The 14,916-nt window shown below is 40.1% G+C and overlaps 1 long non-coding RNA gene across 1 annotated transcript in view; it reads left to right on the plus strand.

Annotated features, from left to right (window-relative positions):
• Nucleotides 1-1,523: 1,523 nt before the first annotated feature.
• Nucleotides 1,524-14,916, plus strand: part of LOC132346914 (uncharacterized) — a 32,203-nt gene continuing 18,810 nt past the window's right edge. Inside the window, exon 1 of the long non-coding RNA XR_009496913.1 lies at nucleotides 1,524-2,047. This is a non-coding gene — a long non-coding RNA (uncharacterized lncRNA). The remainder of the gene's footprint in view (nucleotides 2,048-14,916) is intronic.

Consider the following 14,916-nt stretch of genomic DNA (forward strand, 5'->3'; position numbering starts at 1 on the left):
TCTGGAGCGCGGAGCCCACCAAGCTTACTAATTTTGCCTGGGCTTCTAAGATCTGACCAGGGAGGCCTCAGTGTCTCCTCTCCTTCTGGAGAACGGAAGGATGCCTGCAGCCTACGTAAGTGGTGCAAGCTTCTTGTCTTGAAGTTTTATTGGTTTCCCGCGTAAACCAAGCTACTCAGCCTCTTTTCTCCACTGAATTTTCCTGCTGAGCTATCCTCATTCTATTACTCTCTATATCTCTAATTAATATCTAATTAAAGCCAGTGTATTCACCGATGCCGTCTCTCCTTCTAATTTCCCTGGATCCACCGAGGCTGGACCCCGGCAGCTGAGTGCTGAAGAATTGATGCTTTTGAACTGTGGTGTTGGAGAAGACTCTTGAGAGTCCCTTGGACTGCAAGGAGATCCAACCAGTCCATCCTAAAAGAGATCAGTCCTGTGTGTTCATTGGAAGGACTGATGTTGAAGCTGAAACTCTAATACTCTGGCCATCTGATGCAAAGAGCTGACTCATTGGAAAAGACCCTGATGCTGGGAAAGACTGAGGGCAGGAGGAGAAGGGGACGACAGAGGATGAGATGGTTGGATGGCATCACCGACTCAATGGACATGGATTTGGGTGGACTCCGGGAATTGGTGTTGGACAGGGAGGCCTGGCGTGCTGGAGTTCATGGAGTTGCAAAGAGTTGGACATGACTGTGCGATTGAATTCAACTGAACTGAAACCATCAAAGTTCTGCAAATTGATCTGAATGTGTCTATAAATGTCTAGTGCTATTTACTGGATTCTGTAACTCACTTGGTGGGTTGATTTTATCACCACCACTCGTTTTAGGTAACTCCTCCCTTGACAATTTCTTGCAGCCAGGACTATCTTACTGCAATTATTCTTGCAATGGATAACGGCCACCTACTGCTGCCTCGGGTTCCCTCCTCTATCTGCCCTGAAGATGCCCAGTGAGTCGAGTCCCTCTGAGCCTCTCACTGGTCAGCACCACTCAGTGTCCTGCCAAGTCTCCTCAGAACTGGATTCTCTCGCTTGCTCAAAGCACCATTTACCAGCTAAAACAGTATAAAACTTGTGTTTTGTTCGAATCTGTGATGGTTGCACTAAGCGCATTGACTATATTTAGCATATGTGGTTGAAGTTCAAAATAATCTAACCTCCATAAAAGTTCAAGACCACGAATCATGCTAAACCATTTACACAGACTCAGAGTGTGGGAGGTTAATTAGAAATAAACTGACAGCATCACATGCCTTCACTGGAAAAGCTAGAAAATTGTCAGAGACGAAGAGCTTCCCCTCCCCTTTCTTCTTCAAAATGTTAGAGGAGAAAAATAAAAATTAAAAAAACCCTACTGCTGGCAAAGAGAAGAGTGTTCAGCAGAAAATAATTTCTGTAAGAGTCAAGAACTGAACCATATGAACTCGAGTTGTGTTTCTTAGTAACAGTACCCAGAACTCCTGTGCTGTTATGTGTCAACACTGGGACTTTTAAACTGAGCTAGAAACAAGCTAAATTACATTGAACAAAATTACAGGTTACAACGAATGTTTTTTATTAATGAAGAGGTTGGAGAAGAAAGTGGAGAAGAATCTAGGCCAGGAAAAGCATGTGCCCATCTTTATAAATATTGACTCTGGAGTTGCTGGTGTGTAGATAGCCAAATTCTTCAAACCCTGGAGCCAGGAGCGAGGTAAGAGGGAACAGAAAAAGAAGTAATGCACTGATGTGAAAAAATAACAGGTAATAAGTAAATGTAGGTAACAGAATAATAAATGGCATACAGATGGCGAGCTAGGAGGAAATGTTGCCATAGAAACAGAAGTTAAGAAAAGAAAGTGCTGATAACTCATCTTGGAAACTATAGAATGATCAGGCTGAAAAGTGTGGAGGTCACTAAACACAGCCATCTTCATCTCAAGAACTGTATTTCTTACACCTGGTATCACCACAGTTCTCCTACACAGATTTAACAGGAGTAAGAACAAAAATGAACTATAAGGAGAGAAGAAAAAGGAAGACTCCATGACACACTGAGAGGTACAAAGAGAGGAAAAAAGAATTTGTTCTGAAATAACTCACTTTATGCTGTATACTTACCTACTCTTAACTGCCACTTAATTGTAATCAGAATGGTAATATTACCTTTGGAAAAAGGAGGTTAACTGTTTTTAGAGATTCAAGCAAGGCATGATATATATATATAATATATAATGCTTTTAATATATATTATATATACATTAATATGTTTTATATATATAATGAACTGTTTTTAGAGATTCAAGCAAGGCATAATATATATATTATATATATATATCCCCTATTATTTCATATATATATATATATATATATGAAATCCCTATTATATATATATATGAAATAATAGGGGCTCACTGATGGCTCAGTGGGTAAAGAACCCGCCTGCAATGCAGGAGACAAAGGAGATGCTGGTTCTATCCCTGGCCTGGGAAGATCCTCTGGGGAGGAATTGGCAACCCACTCCAGTATCGTCGCCTGAAAAATCCCATGGACAGATGAGCCTGGTGGGCTACAGTGCAAAGTCATATTCGGACATGACTGAGTGACTTACTCAAGAAAGACATAATATATATAAGAAATAATAAATTATCCCCAATTCTAGTACCAGTTTTACAATTTTTACTATTGTTCAGACACTAAGTTGTTTTCGACTTTTGCAACCCCCATGAACTGCAGCACACCAGGCTTCCCTGTCCTTCACTATCTCCCAGAGTTTGCTGAATTTCATGGCTATTGAGTCGGTGACGGCATCCAGCCATCTCATCCTCTGTCACCCCCTTTTCCTCCTGCAATCTTTCCCAGCATTGGGGTCTTTTCCAATGAGTTGGCTCTTTGCATCAGGTGGCCGAAGTATTGCAGCTTCAGCATCAATCCTTTCAGTGAATATTCAAGGTTGATTTCCTTTAGGATTGATTGGTTTGATCTCCTTGTTGTCCAAGGGACTCTCAAGAGTCTTCTCCAGTATCACAATTCAAAAGCATAAATTCTTCAGTGCTCAGCCTTCTTTATGGTTCAAATTTCACATCTGTATATGGCTACTGGAAAAACCATAGCTTTGACTAGGTGGACCTTTGTTGGCAAAGTAATGTCTCTGCTTTTTAACATGCTGTTTAGGTTTGTTATAACTTTTCTTCCAAGGAGCAAGAGTCTTTTTAATTTCATGACTGCAGTCACCATCCACTGTGATTTTGGAGCACAAAAATATAAAATCTGGCACTGCTTCCAATTTTTCCCCATCTATTTGTCATAAAGTGGTGGGACTGGATGTCATGATCTTAGTTTTTTCAATGTTGAGTTTTAAGCGAGATTTTTCACTCTCCTCTTTCACCCTCATCAAAAGATTCTAGGTCTTCTTTGCTTTCTTCATTAGAGCAGTATCATCTGCATATCTGAGGTTGTTGATATTTCTCCCAACAATCTCGATTCCAGTTCATGAGTCATCCAGCCCAGCATTTCGTATGATGTACTTTGCATATAAGCTAAATAAGCATGGTGACAATATACAACCTTGATGTACTCCTTTCCCAATTTTGAACCAGTCCATTGCTCTATGTCCAGTTCTAACTGTTGCTTCTTGACATGCATATAGATTTCTCAGAAGGCAGATAAGGTGGTCTGTATTCCCATCTCTTTAAGAATTTTCCTCAGATTGTTGTGAGTCACAGTGAAAGGCTTTAGTGTAGTCAGTGAAGCAGAAGTAGATTTTTTTTTAAATTTCCTTGCTTTTTCTATGATCCAACAGATTTTGGCAATTTGATCTCTGGTTCCTCTGCCTTTTCTAAATCTAGCCTGTAAAGTAATTGATATTAAAAATATACTACCTGGGGATCTAATTCTGAGAAACGCACTGTTAATTAGACAGCAAAACACCCAAATCATGGAATGAATGCTTGGGATAACTGTGTTTGGTGGTGGGTATAAGTTTTCTTTTTAATTTTACTTTTTGAAAAGACTCTACCCTGAGTGAATGTTCAATACAGTATAATAGTTTATCTAGAATTTAAGCTAATAGTATTTACATAATCTTCAGTCCAGGGGTCACAAAGAGTCAGACACAACTGAGCAACTGAACTGAATTGAGTCTGCATGGAAATATCACTTCCAGTTAGAGTAAAAGATTATAAAGTTGGGTGAAGAATTGGATCTGTAATTGCAGAAAGACCAAAGTGAGACACGTATCTTAAAGAATATTTCAGTTCTGCTGCAAACATTTTGTTCAGGTAAAGCTAAAAATCCTTCAGGCTGGAATATTTTCATTGCTGCTTTTAAAATATGTAGAATGATGACGAACATAATATATAGTGATCAATAGTTTAGTCCTCCCTTAGGAAGAAATATATACACAACAACTTACCAGACAACTTTTAAGTCCCTACAAGTCTAATGTTTCAAAATAGAAAAATTCTAACTCACTTGCAATTTTCCAGTTATGTATAGACTAACTCAAGAATCAAAGGATGTCCACATAATTATCCACAAATATTTCAGATTATATGGGACAGCTTGTTCTGGTCTTCTGGGTTGGGCTTAGTGGTACATGTCTGTCCAGCTCACTGGTCACTAGGAAGAGTTACCTAGGAGGACCCAACTGAGACAATCTAACTGTAGCTCATGTGAACACTCACTCTCCAGCAGACCATCTGAAAAGGTTTCCAGGTGAAATCAAAGGAACCGTGCAAGTTGGCTGGCAGAAGGAACAAGACCCGTAGGGCCCCCGTGTACCATTCTACCTTCTACACCCGATTCAGGGCTGAGAAAACAGCATCTGCCTTGGGGTGGATGAAATGCTCATACTGAGAAGGGAGTGGAGCCAAGGAGGCCATTCAATCAATCTACCATCACCTGCTCTGGCATCAATTATTCACTCTCCCTTGTGTAAAATACACTCCTAAGACCTTCTAAAGTCTCATTCAATCACTGTGTCAGGCTTGAAGTTGAAGACCTTATAATCTTTATCAGGTTCAGAAGTGGCTCTTCTTCATCTAGATGTAGTGAGTGGTGTGCTCATAAATATTTAACAACTAATTCTTCTGGGGAAAACAACCCTGATTTGTAGCATCGGTTGATCTCTGTGATGGAAATATTGCTGCCATGGCTGATTTCAAGGCACCCACGTGAAGCTCCTGAAAACATGGTTGAAAAAAGGTGCATAGCCCACCGTCTGGAGACAGTCCATGGTTTGGAGACCTGAAAGCTGAAAAGACGATGTATTCTGCCTCCCTCCGCCCAAACACACAGTGAGGAGACATAACAACCATGGACAGAGGCCCGACTGAAGACTGCCTAAAAGGGGGTGGTGGGGGGAGGAGAAAAGAAAAAGCACAAAGCAGTCTCTGTTCCTTAGGAAGTCTGAAATCATGCAGGGCAAACGCTGACATGATTCCCTTTCTGGGAATGCCTGTGCCTTAGTCAGGTCCTGTTTGTCCTGGAAATGGCCTCTTTGCTGTTTGGATTCAGTTTTGGAGACATCTGTCCTTCCTTCCCATCACCTTAAAAGACTCATTCTACAGAAATGCTTCATGTTGGCAGCTGAGCAGATGCCTCAGTCTGCTTCCTGTCCAAGGAAAGCTGGAGCCCAGAGCTCTTTCTGTATCTGGATAATTTCAGTGCCTTTCAGTCCATGTCTGTGGCCTGTGAAACTCCCATGAAAACCCTGCAGACGTCTTTGTACCTGATTCAATTTCAATCCATTTGAAAAAAAAGGACAAACTCACAATTCTTTCCTAAACAAACTCTCTCTTTAGTCTTGATCTGTGTTCTCCTGGACCTGTCAGGCCGTTGGGGGTCAGCCTTTGAGGTCCTTTGTTTGGTTCAAAGCGTCTATTAGGCACTGCCTCACATCTTCCAGAGATCCTAACAAAGGTTCTTACTGCCACACCATTGATTTGATCTGTGCCCCAGGCTACATATTATTTTGAGAGCCCTTTGCTGGCTGGAGAGAGATGAAAGATGAGAAACAGCTTTATTTTCCAAACCCACAAGAGCAGACCTCTATACATCCCCTCTAAATTTGAATTAAAAACTGGCCAGCTTTTTATTTCACTCATCTTTTGCTTTTCAAACCTTCTAATAGTCACCTGAAATCAAGCTCTTTCAACACTTTGGTTGGAGGTCCTGTTAGCCAATTCTAACAGTTCAATAGGGATATTTTCCATCTTCCAAGTTACTGCAAATGGCAGAACAGTAATTATTTCTCAACCACATAACAGGCTCACCATTCTGCAGCCTCCAGTGACACTTTGCTCAGCATCTTTTCCTCAATCATTTCCAACAACTTGCTCATAGCTTTTCTTACACTCCCATCTCCAGCCCAAATGCCAGGCCATGCATGAAGGACGTTTGTCATGTCAACTCTTTACTCCTTAGAACCAGCTTCTGTATTAGGTAATTAGCTAGAGTGTGATGATGCCACACATGCAGCCACAAACCCCACATTGCTACACAACAATCAACACTCACACTTTCTCCCAAATCTAGGAGGAGGCTGCGTGAGTTTGCTCTACTGGACTGGGAACAACTTATAGTAAAGCTCAATTTTAACTTGTGAGAGTTTAAGAATTTAAGTATTAAACCACCAAGAAATTTCTCAGTATTTAGGGTGTGGGGTCCTCACCTCCTCCCTCTCTCCCCACTGCAAAAAGACCTGACTTCAGGGTCCGAGTATGTAGGATTCCAAGCATAGGTCCCTCTCTACTCAGCTTCCATGACTCCACAAACACTCAGCAACCTTGGGTTAAGTGGAATGCTTTCAGAAGCAATAAATGCATGTGAGGAAGGAACAAGTGATTAGTAATCACCAAGTCATTTGCCAGCGAATGAGCTGAGGTGTAGTGAGCTAAGATTGATGGCTGGTATAAAACACGACCACTAGATAAACTGGGATTCTGGGAAACCCTACTGTTATGGGTTTAATTATGTCCCATTAAAAGTCGGATGTGAAAGTCTAACTCCCATGAGCTCGGAATGGGACTACGTCTGAAGACCAAGTCTTTCAAGAGGTGGCTGAGTTAAGATCAGGTCACTGGGGTGGGGCCCTAATCCCATATCACCTGGGTCCTTATTAGCGGAGATGAGGACACATGAGGACATGCAGAGAGGGAGACCACAAGAGGACACAGAGAGAACATGACCATCTACACACCACAGAGAGGGGCCTCGGAAGAAAGCAGCCCTACTAATGGCTTGGCCTCAGTTTTAGGCTGAGGATGGTGAGACAGTAAATTCTGACATCTAAAGTACCCAGGCTAGGATACGAGTCACAGCAGCCCTAGGGAACAAACCCTCCCAATCTAAGAAGGATAAAGGCCGAGGGACACACCCTGTTAGGGAGATTCACGGGTGAAGTCACCATGGTTTACATACTGAGATAAACCAGATTGAGTTATCTTGATTTGGGTCCTGGTTTTACAGGTGAATACAAACTAACCAAACTGTACAGCCTAGACATGTACAGCCAAACATACATAAAATTGCAACTGATGCTGAAGCTGAAGCTCCAATACTTTGGCCACCTGATGCGAAGAGGTGACTCACTGGAAAAGACCCTGATGCTGGGAAAGACGGAAGGCAGGAGAAGAAGACAGAGGCAGACAATGAGATGATTGATGGCATCACTGACTCAATGGACATGAGTTTGAGCAAACCCCAGAAGATAGTGGAGGATAGAAGAAGAGCCTGGCATGCTGCAGTCCATGGGGTCACAAAGAGTTGGACATGACTTAGAGACTGAACAACAAAAATTGCATATTAATAAGAATAAAATAGACTTTATTTCACATCCTAGTGAGGTAAAACAAAATACTAATAATTTTGTACTATTGCCTTTGATACATAAATTAAAAAATAATTACACCTTTACATGGAATACTCATATTATAAATCCTATACCTTTATTTTTAAAAAATTCCCTTTGTAAAATTTTTTTGTACTAGGACTTATTCATGGCATGTTTTATATTTTCTTCTTAACATTTCTTCATCAGTTTCTTTCCCTTGCTTTGGCTGAGTTGTTGAATATCTCCATAAATGGTTTTTACTATTTTTATTTCACTATTGGACTGCATTACGAGTGAAGCATAATTAAACAAAAGTATTCCCTGGCAGCTCAGGTGGTAAAGACTCGATCCCTGTGTTGGGAAGATCCCGTGGAGAAGGAAAGGGCAACCTGCTCCAGTATTCTTGCCTGGAGAATCCAATGGACGGAGGAACCTAGTGGGCTACAGTCCATGGGATAGCAGAGTTGGACACAACTAACCAACTAACACTTTCACTTTTTTCACCTTATAATTACAAAATCAAGAAATACATAATATCCCGCTGTGAGACCTTCAGTAAGAGGTTAGGCTGTTGCTCTCTCATCCTATATCCCTATTTTATTAACTTATCCAGACTTTTAGTGCTAGATGATGGCTCATTTTCATAATATATTTATTATGAAAATGCAATAGCACATTACTAACAACTTCATTATGCTTAAAATTACTGTTATCAATTTTTCTAAATTTAACATCAGAAATGTACTCATTTCATCGCTCTTACTCTGTCATGTCAGCCATTGCCTTTGGCTCTTTTTCCTGATTCAGTTTTACTTTGACAGATTTCAGATGCTTATTTCACAAGTATCTGCAGTTCTAAAAGTGTGTCTGGTTAATGTTCATCTGAAATGTCTTTTTTTCCCCTGAAAGATGTAAAGAACACTGTAACCCGTCCTAAAATGCTCAGACCACAACTCGGCAATCTCCTGTTGGTACAAACACTATTTTCTCTACTGTGGCAATTACCGTTTGTTAATGACAATAACAAATGCAAAACTTGCACAGCCTTTTTTTTTTTTTAACCAATGAATGAACTAGGATATTTATATAAATTCAACCTTCATGGTTTCCTGCGAGGTGTTACTGTTATCAGAGTTAATAATTACTAAGACTGATGCTAATTTGATCTTCTTCCCTTTGTACATAATGTATTTTCTCTATTTGGAAGTTTCATCCTTAAAAGCATTTTACCAGAATATGTTTATCTTATTTATTTTCAAGTGAAAATACTACACTCAGTGAAACATTTCAACTTGGAAAACTGAGTATACTTTCACCTCAGAAAAGTGTTTTTTCATTGTGTTTTTGATTACCATGTCTCTGATTACTCTGTTCTCATCTGGACTTCTTGCAGAGATTTACACGCCTTGGTTTACACTCTTCCACAGCCCTCACATTTTCTCTCATAATATTCATTTTTCTTAATCACTTTATTCCATGTCATAGAGCAGTCTCCCAATATGGTCTCCTAATTCAGTATTTAAAATTATATCAGGGTCCTTATGTTAATCACTCTCTTGAATGAACTTTTAAAGTTTAATTATTTTCACTTCCAATTATTCATGTTTTACAGTTTTCCTTTTTTCCCATAGCTTTCTATAGGAAGATCTTTTTTACCAAACGGGAAATATGTTTGACAGGGCTCCCCTTCATGGATTGAGGGCAACAAGAGATGGAGTAGTTAGGTCTCACTCCTTCCAGCTGCTTATTCATGTAAATGTCCAGAGTTTTCATTACCTGCTCAGTATTAACAGCAAAATTACAGAATGGACACGTCTGCACGGTGTTAGCAGACAACAGAACAGTTAGCTAGAGGTGAGTCTGTGGAAAACAAATGGGAGGAAATGACTGTCGTCTGAGTTGCACCCATGGTAAACTGGCTTGTAAGTCTGCTCTTTCAGTGAAATGAAAGCCCCCTGGGTCCCCATTTTCTCCCAGACACGGCACAGGGCTAATGTCAAGCTCTTATAAGGGACTTGGGGGGCACTCCTTGGCTACTCAGTCTGGTCACCTGTCAAGGGCTGTGGCTGAGAGAACAAGGGCCCACCTGCAGAACCAGCAGGCAGAGGGGACCTTTACAGAGCTGTTGCTGACTCAGGGATGCAGGCGGCAGGACTAGACATTTTGTACCTCACAGAGCTCTTGATAATGCCATCTCCACGGAGGACCACAGCTTCCTGCATGTGCAGAGCGGCCTTGCTGCATGAGGAGCTCGAGGGGCGGGGGAATAAAGAGCGAGCCACATGGGTGCACTGCCATCCCAGGGGACCCTACCCGAGACACTGGAGTATTTTCTCAGCACTGCTCCAGGACAGAGAGCACTGCGTGAAGGCGTCTGAAGGGGATGCCGTGTAAGATGAAGGAGATAAAGAAGGCGTATGTGTGTGCTAAGTTGCTTCAAATGTGCCCAACTGTGAGATCCCATGGACTGAAACTTGTCAGGCTCCTCTGTCCATGGGATATTCCAGGAAAGAATACTGGAGTGGGTTGCCATGGCCTCCTCCAGGGAATCTTCCTGACCCAGGGATAGTACTGGTGTCTCTTATGTTTCCTGCAGGCAGGTTCTTTAGCACTACCACCACCTGGGAAGCCTGAAAGAAGGCATATAAGTAGCAATTAATTTCAAAGCAAAATTTCACAATTTTCTGGATGCTTCATCTTCTCCATGTGAAGTAGCCATGAAAAGGACATGAGCATGGATGGTGAAGATCTCACAACATTTTCTGCTGGTATTTGCTTCTTCAGTCTGGGTCACAGCACCTTAATCAACATCTGAGAATCTGCCTGCAATGCAGAAGACCCCTGTTTGATTCCTGGGTCAGGAAGATCCACTGGAGAAGGGAATAGGCTACCCACTCTAGTACTCTTGGGCTTCCCTGGTGGCTCAGCTGGTAAAGAAGCCATCTGCAATGTAGGAGACCTGGATTCGATCCCTGGGTTGGGAAGGTCCCCTGAAGAAGGGGAAACACCACCCACTCCAGTATTCTGGCCTGGAGAATTCCATGGACTGCATAGTCTACAGGGTCACAAAGAGTCGGACACAACTGAATGACTTTCACTTTCACTTTTCACTGTGACTCCAGATCCCAGATTTGAACTTCTGAGGTCACTATCAAGGTCTGAGACTGGGCTTACTCCTAAGTCATACAGACACTGGGGTCTTTGACACACCAAAGTTTCAGCGGGACACAGAGTGAAAAGGCGCCCACTCTGCAGGTCCCTCAAGGGCTTTACTGGAAAGGTTCAAGGACAGAAGCAGGGCACACCGGGAGTGCTCCAAGAAAGAGGGTACAAGCCCCTGCCTTTCTCTTTATGGGCCTTCTCTAAATGCCAGTTACTGCTTGGAAGCTGTTGAGGAATGAAAGAGGGCATTGATTTCAAACGTTTGCTGTTGGTTGGCATGGATATGTATAATTTTTGGCTTGCATTACTTTGAGTCATTCTTAGATTTTAGCACTAAACAAAGTATTTTCACCAAGCTATTTCTATGAGAATTGAAATAGCTATCTAAATATGGCAGCTCATTTTGCAGTCTGTATGGACTTATTTCTTATTGAATTTGGCAATTCGATGATATCGTGGTACCTATTTGACTGCTAAGTTCAAAGCTTAGAATTTCACATGCTTAAAGCACAATGGCAAGAATGGTAAGGGTATGTTTTAGTCCTTACAGCAGGATTCTGTATGTTTCAACCTAATCATATTTAATTCCTTCTATGCAGAATTATACAGTGTAGGACATTTGGAGATATCAGAAACCTAGGAGAAAACGTGCCTTAAATGTAGACAGTGACATAATTGAGCTAAAAATGAAGAGCTTGGGTCTGTTCTGTGTCCAAAGAGAGAGAACTGAAGCTGGCAGAAACAGCATGGTTTCAAAATGTAAGCTAAATACTCATTTGTGTCAGGGATTTTTCATCTCTTCCTCCTCTCCCTCCCCCTAATCTCCTCTCACAGCATGCTCAAGCAGAAGATAATAATTAAGCTCATCTGCTTTGTCTTTCACTGTCTTTGGGAATTTATGAAATGAAACAGAAGAATAGGCCCCCAAACGCTCTTTTGAAAATGTGATATGATATTTATGTCTTGTGAATTTAAATACATCTGCTGACATCTCTGCCCCAAGATGGAACTTTTTGTTTGCAGTATCAAACTTGTGTTTCAATCTTTCCAAGTGGGCGGGATAGAGCTGGGAGGTGATAATGCTCAGGAATTTAATTTACAAGGCCGGTGACACACATTGTCACACAGAAGGACCCCAGTTCCATCTCAGGGCATTTCCAGAAAGAAAGTCAGGAACTTGGAAGTTTAGAGTCTCCACAGTATGGCTTCAACAACGCAAATGCTCTAAATCTAAAGTCACCTGATTCTCAATCTATTTATTTGACTCAGACTGATAGATACCTGGGCAAAAGAGGATGATGGTCTCTCTCCATGTAGGTATCAACTCTCCCTGCCTAGAAAATACATTCCTAAACCAGAAAAGAGGTCGGTATGACCACATGCCTTTGTAAAGACAGCTTCTTTAGGACTGTATTAGGACATGTATTAGGACGGATTATCAAACCTTGCTTCTATAATAAATTCATTACCACTTAAGCCAACATGCATATGCCTTAGAACCTTGATAGGTTCTTCCTTCTCTGTAACAATTCAATGTCTGTTAATGGAAACATGCTTAACTACATAAGGTCTCACTAGGTTTTACTTTATCACTTCATTAATTCAATGAAGAGAAAATTCATTAGGAAACTCACATAACATATCATCAGCTTAGTTTCAAATGTGAACCAAAAAACACAAATATAAAAAAGCATAAAGTAAGATTTATTTTTGATCCTTAGAAAAATTTAAATAATCTTCATAATTATATGGAAAACATTTTGTTAAATTTGAAAAATATACAAACAAATTCAAATATTTATATTTCTGTTGCTAGAATTAGCAGGTTAATATTTGTTCCTAGTTATTTTTATAAAAAAGAAATGTAAGTGAGGAAGTGAAAGAATCTATACACTGAAAATTACAAGACACTGATATAAGAAGTTTAAGATGACACAATAAATGGAAAGATATCTCCTATTCATGGAATGGGAAAATTAATATTATTAAAATGTTGATACTACCCAAGATCTTCAACTGATTCAATGCAGAGAAGTGGGAATGTCTCAAATATGCACAAATATGTGAAAATTCAAAGTAAATGGAAATATTCTTAGAGAAGGCCTCAACTTATTGTTTGGTGTACAGAGAGGATAGAGATGGAATCAGGATGGTTATTTAATAAGTGGATTATCTGCAGAAGGGCTGTCCAAGTTCTCTTTTATTAATACACTCATGACTGTCAGTCGTCAAATTCAAGCAGCTTGCACACACACAAAGAAGGTGTGTGTTCAAAATGCACTGGCTAATCTGCTGTGGAGGGCTCTGCTCCCAGCAGAAAGGCTGGCACACCAGGTAGATGAACCCTTACTTTGGCATGAGAGAGGGTTCTCAACCAATTTACCAACCTCCAATGTAGCCAACTTGAACAAAAGCTTAGCAATTCACATGGCAATCTCTCTGCAGAGAGTGTTCCCACAGCCTCCTATTTATTATAAACAACTGATTTACCAGAATGGATAGAAAAGGGAAAAAATGTCATTATTATATATCAAACAATTTTTTTCAAGTTAAATTATAAGTACACATCTATTATCAAAATTTTACGGTAATAAGTGGGAGAAGGCAATGGCAACCCACTCCAGTGTTCTTGCCTGGAGAATCCCAGGGACAGGGGAGCCTGGTGGGCTGCCGTCTATGGGGTCACACAGAGTCGGACACGACTGAAGCGACTTAGCAGCAGCAGCAGCAGGGTAACAAGCATCACAAAGATAAATATGAAAAGAACAAAAAATACTGAAGTCGAAAAACCTGTCACTAAGGAACCAAAAGAATTCTTAAAAAGTTAATTTAATATTTCATGGAAAACTTGAGGAAGATAAACATACAATAAATAAAAATGATTGCTCTAAGAAAGGAAATATGCAGAGATTTTAATAATTAGTGAGAAAGCAAAATGTACAGTTACCTAAAATAGAATTATTAAAATTAAAAAATCAATAGAATACTAAATTATAAAATTAAAAACAACCATAGAATTGGCACAAGTTAAACATAGAAAACAGATGAGAAAAATCTTAGGAAGGAAAACAATTAACTGAAGAATGGCAATACACATTTTATAGGAGAAGCAGAGAGAGAAGGGAGAAAATATAAGAGAGAATAAATTATGGTTAAACTATTTTTTTAAAATAAAAATTGCATTTTTAAATACTGAAGAAACATGAGTTTTCAGTATGCTGAGTATGTTGAGTGCAACAACAAGCATTATGAGTTAATAAGCTATATTAAGAATGTCAATGACAATATGATGCTGTTAAAAACTCAGAAAGAAAAAAAAACTCACCTTTAAAAGAGTAAGGGTGTCCTTGGTGGCTCAGATGGTAAAGAATTGTCTGAAATGCAAAAGACTCAGGTTCAATCCCTGGGTCCAAAAGGTCCCCTGGAGAAGGGAATGGCAACCCGCGCCAGTATTCTTGCCTGGAGAATTCCATGAACAGGGGAGCCTGGTGAGCTACAGTCCTTGGGGTCACAAAGAGTCGGACTGACTAAGCGACTTTCACAAGCTATACTCAGAATGTCAATGACAAAGTGATGCTCTTAAAAACTTCTCAGAAAGAAAAAAACAAAAAACTCACCTTCAAAAGAGTAAAAAAGGGACTGACAACACTGACAATAGTCATTCTTTAAGGCAAAGGAACATTATCTCAATTTCAGAAGGAGGGTAATTTTCAAGATAGAATTCCATATCAAACCAAATTATCACCCATAAGAAACACAATTTCAGACATAAAAGGCTTCAGAAAATGTATTCATTATGGAAAGTGGGATATTGAAGTTTCCTACTATTATTGTATTGCTTTCTATTTCTCCTTTCAGTTCTGTCAATGTTTGCTTGATATATTGAGAAGCTCTGATCTTGGATGCATATATATTTAGAATTATCATATCTTTC

The sequence above is a fragment of the Bos taurus genome, chromosome 13 (genome assembly GCF_002263795.3).
Source record: "Bos taurus isolate L1 Dominette 01449 registration number 42190680 breed Hereford chromosome 13, ARS-UCD2.0, whole genome shotgun sequence".
Classification (NCBI taxonomy): domain Eukaryota; kingdom Metazoa; phylum Chordata; class Mammalia; order Artiodactyla; family Bovidae; genus Bos; species Bos taurus.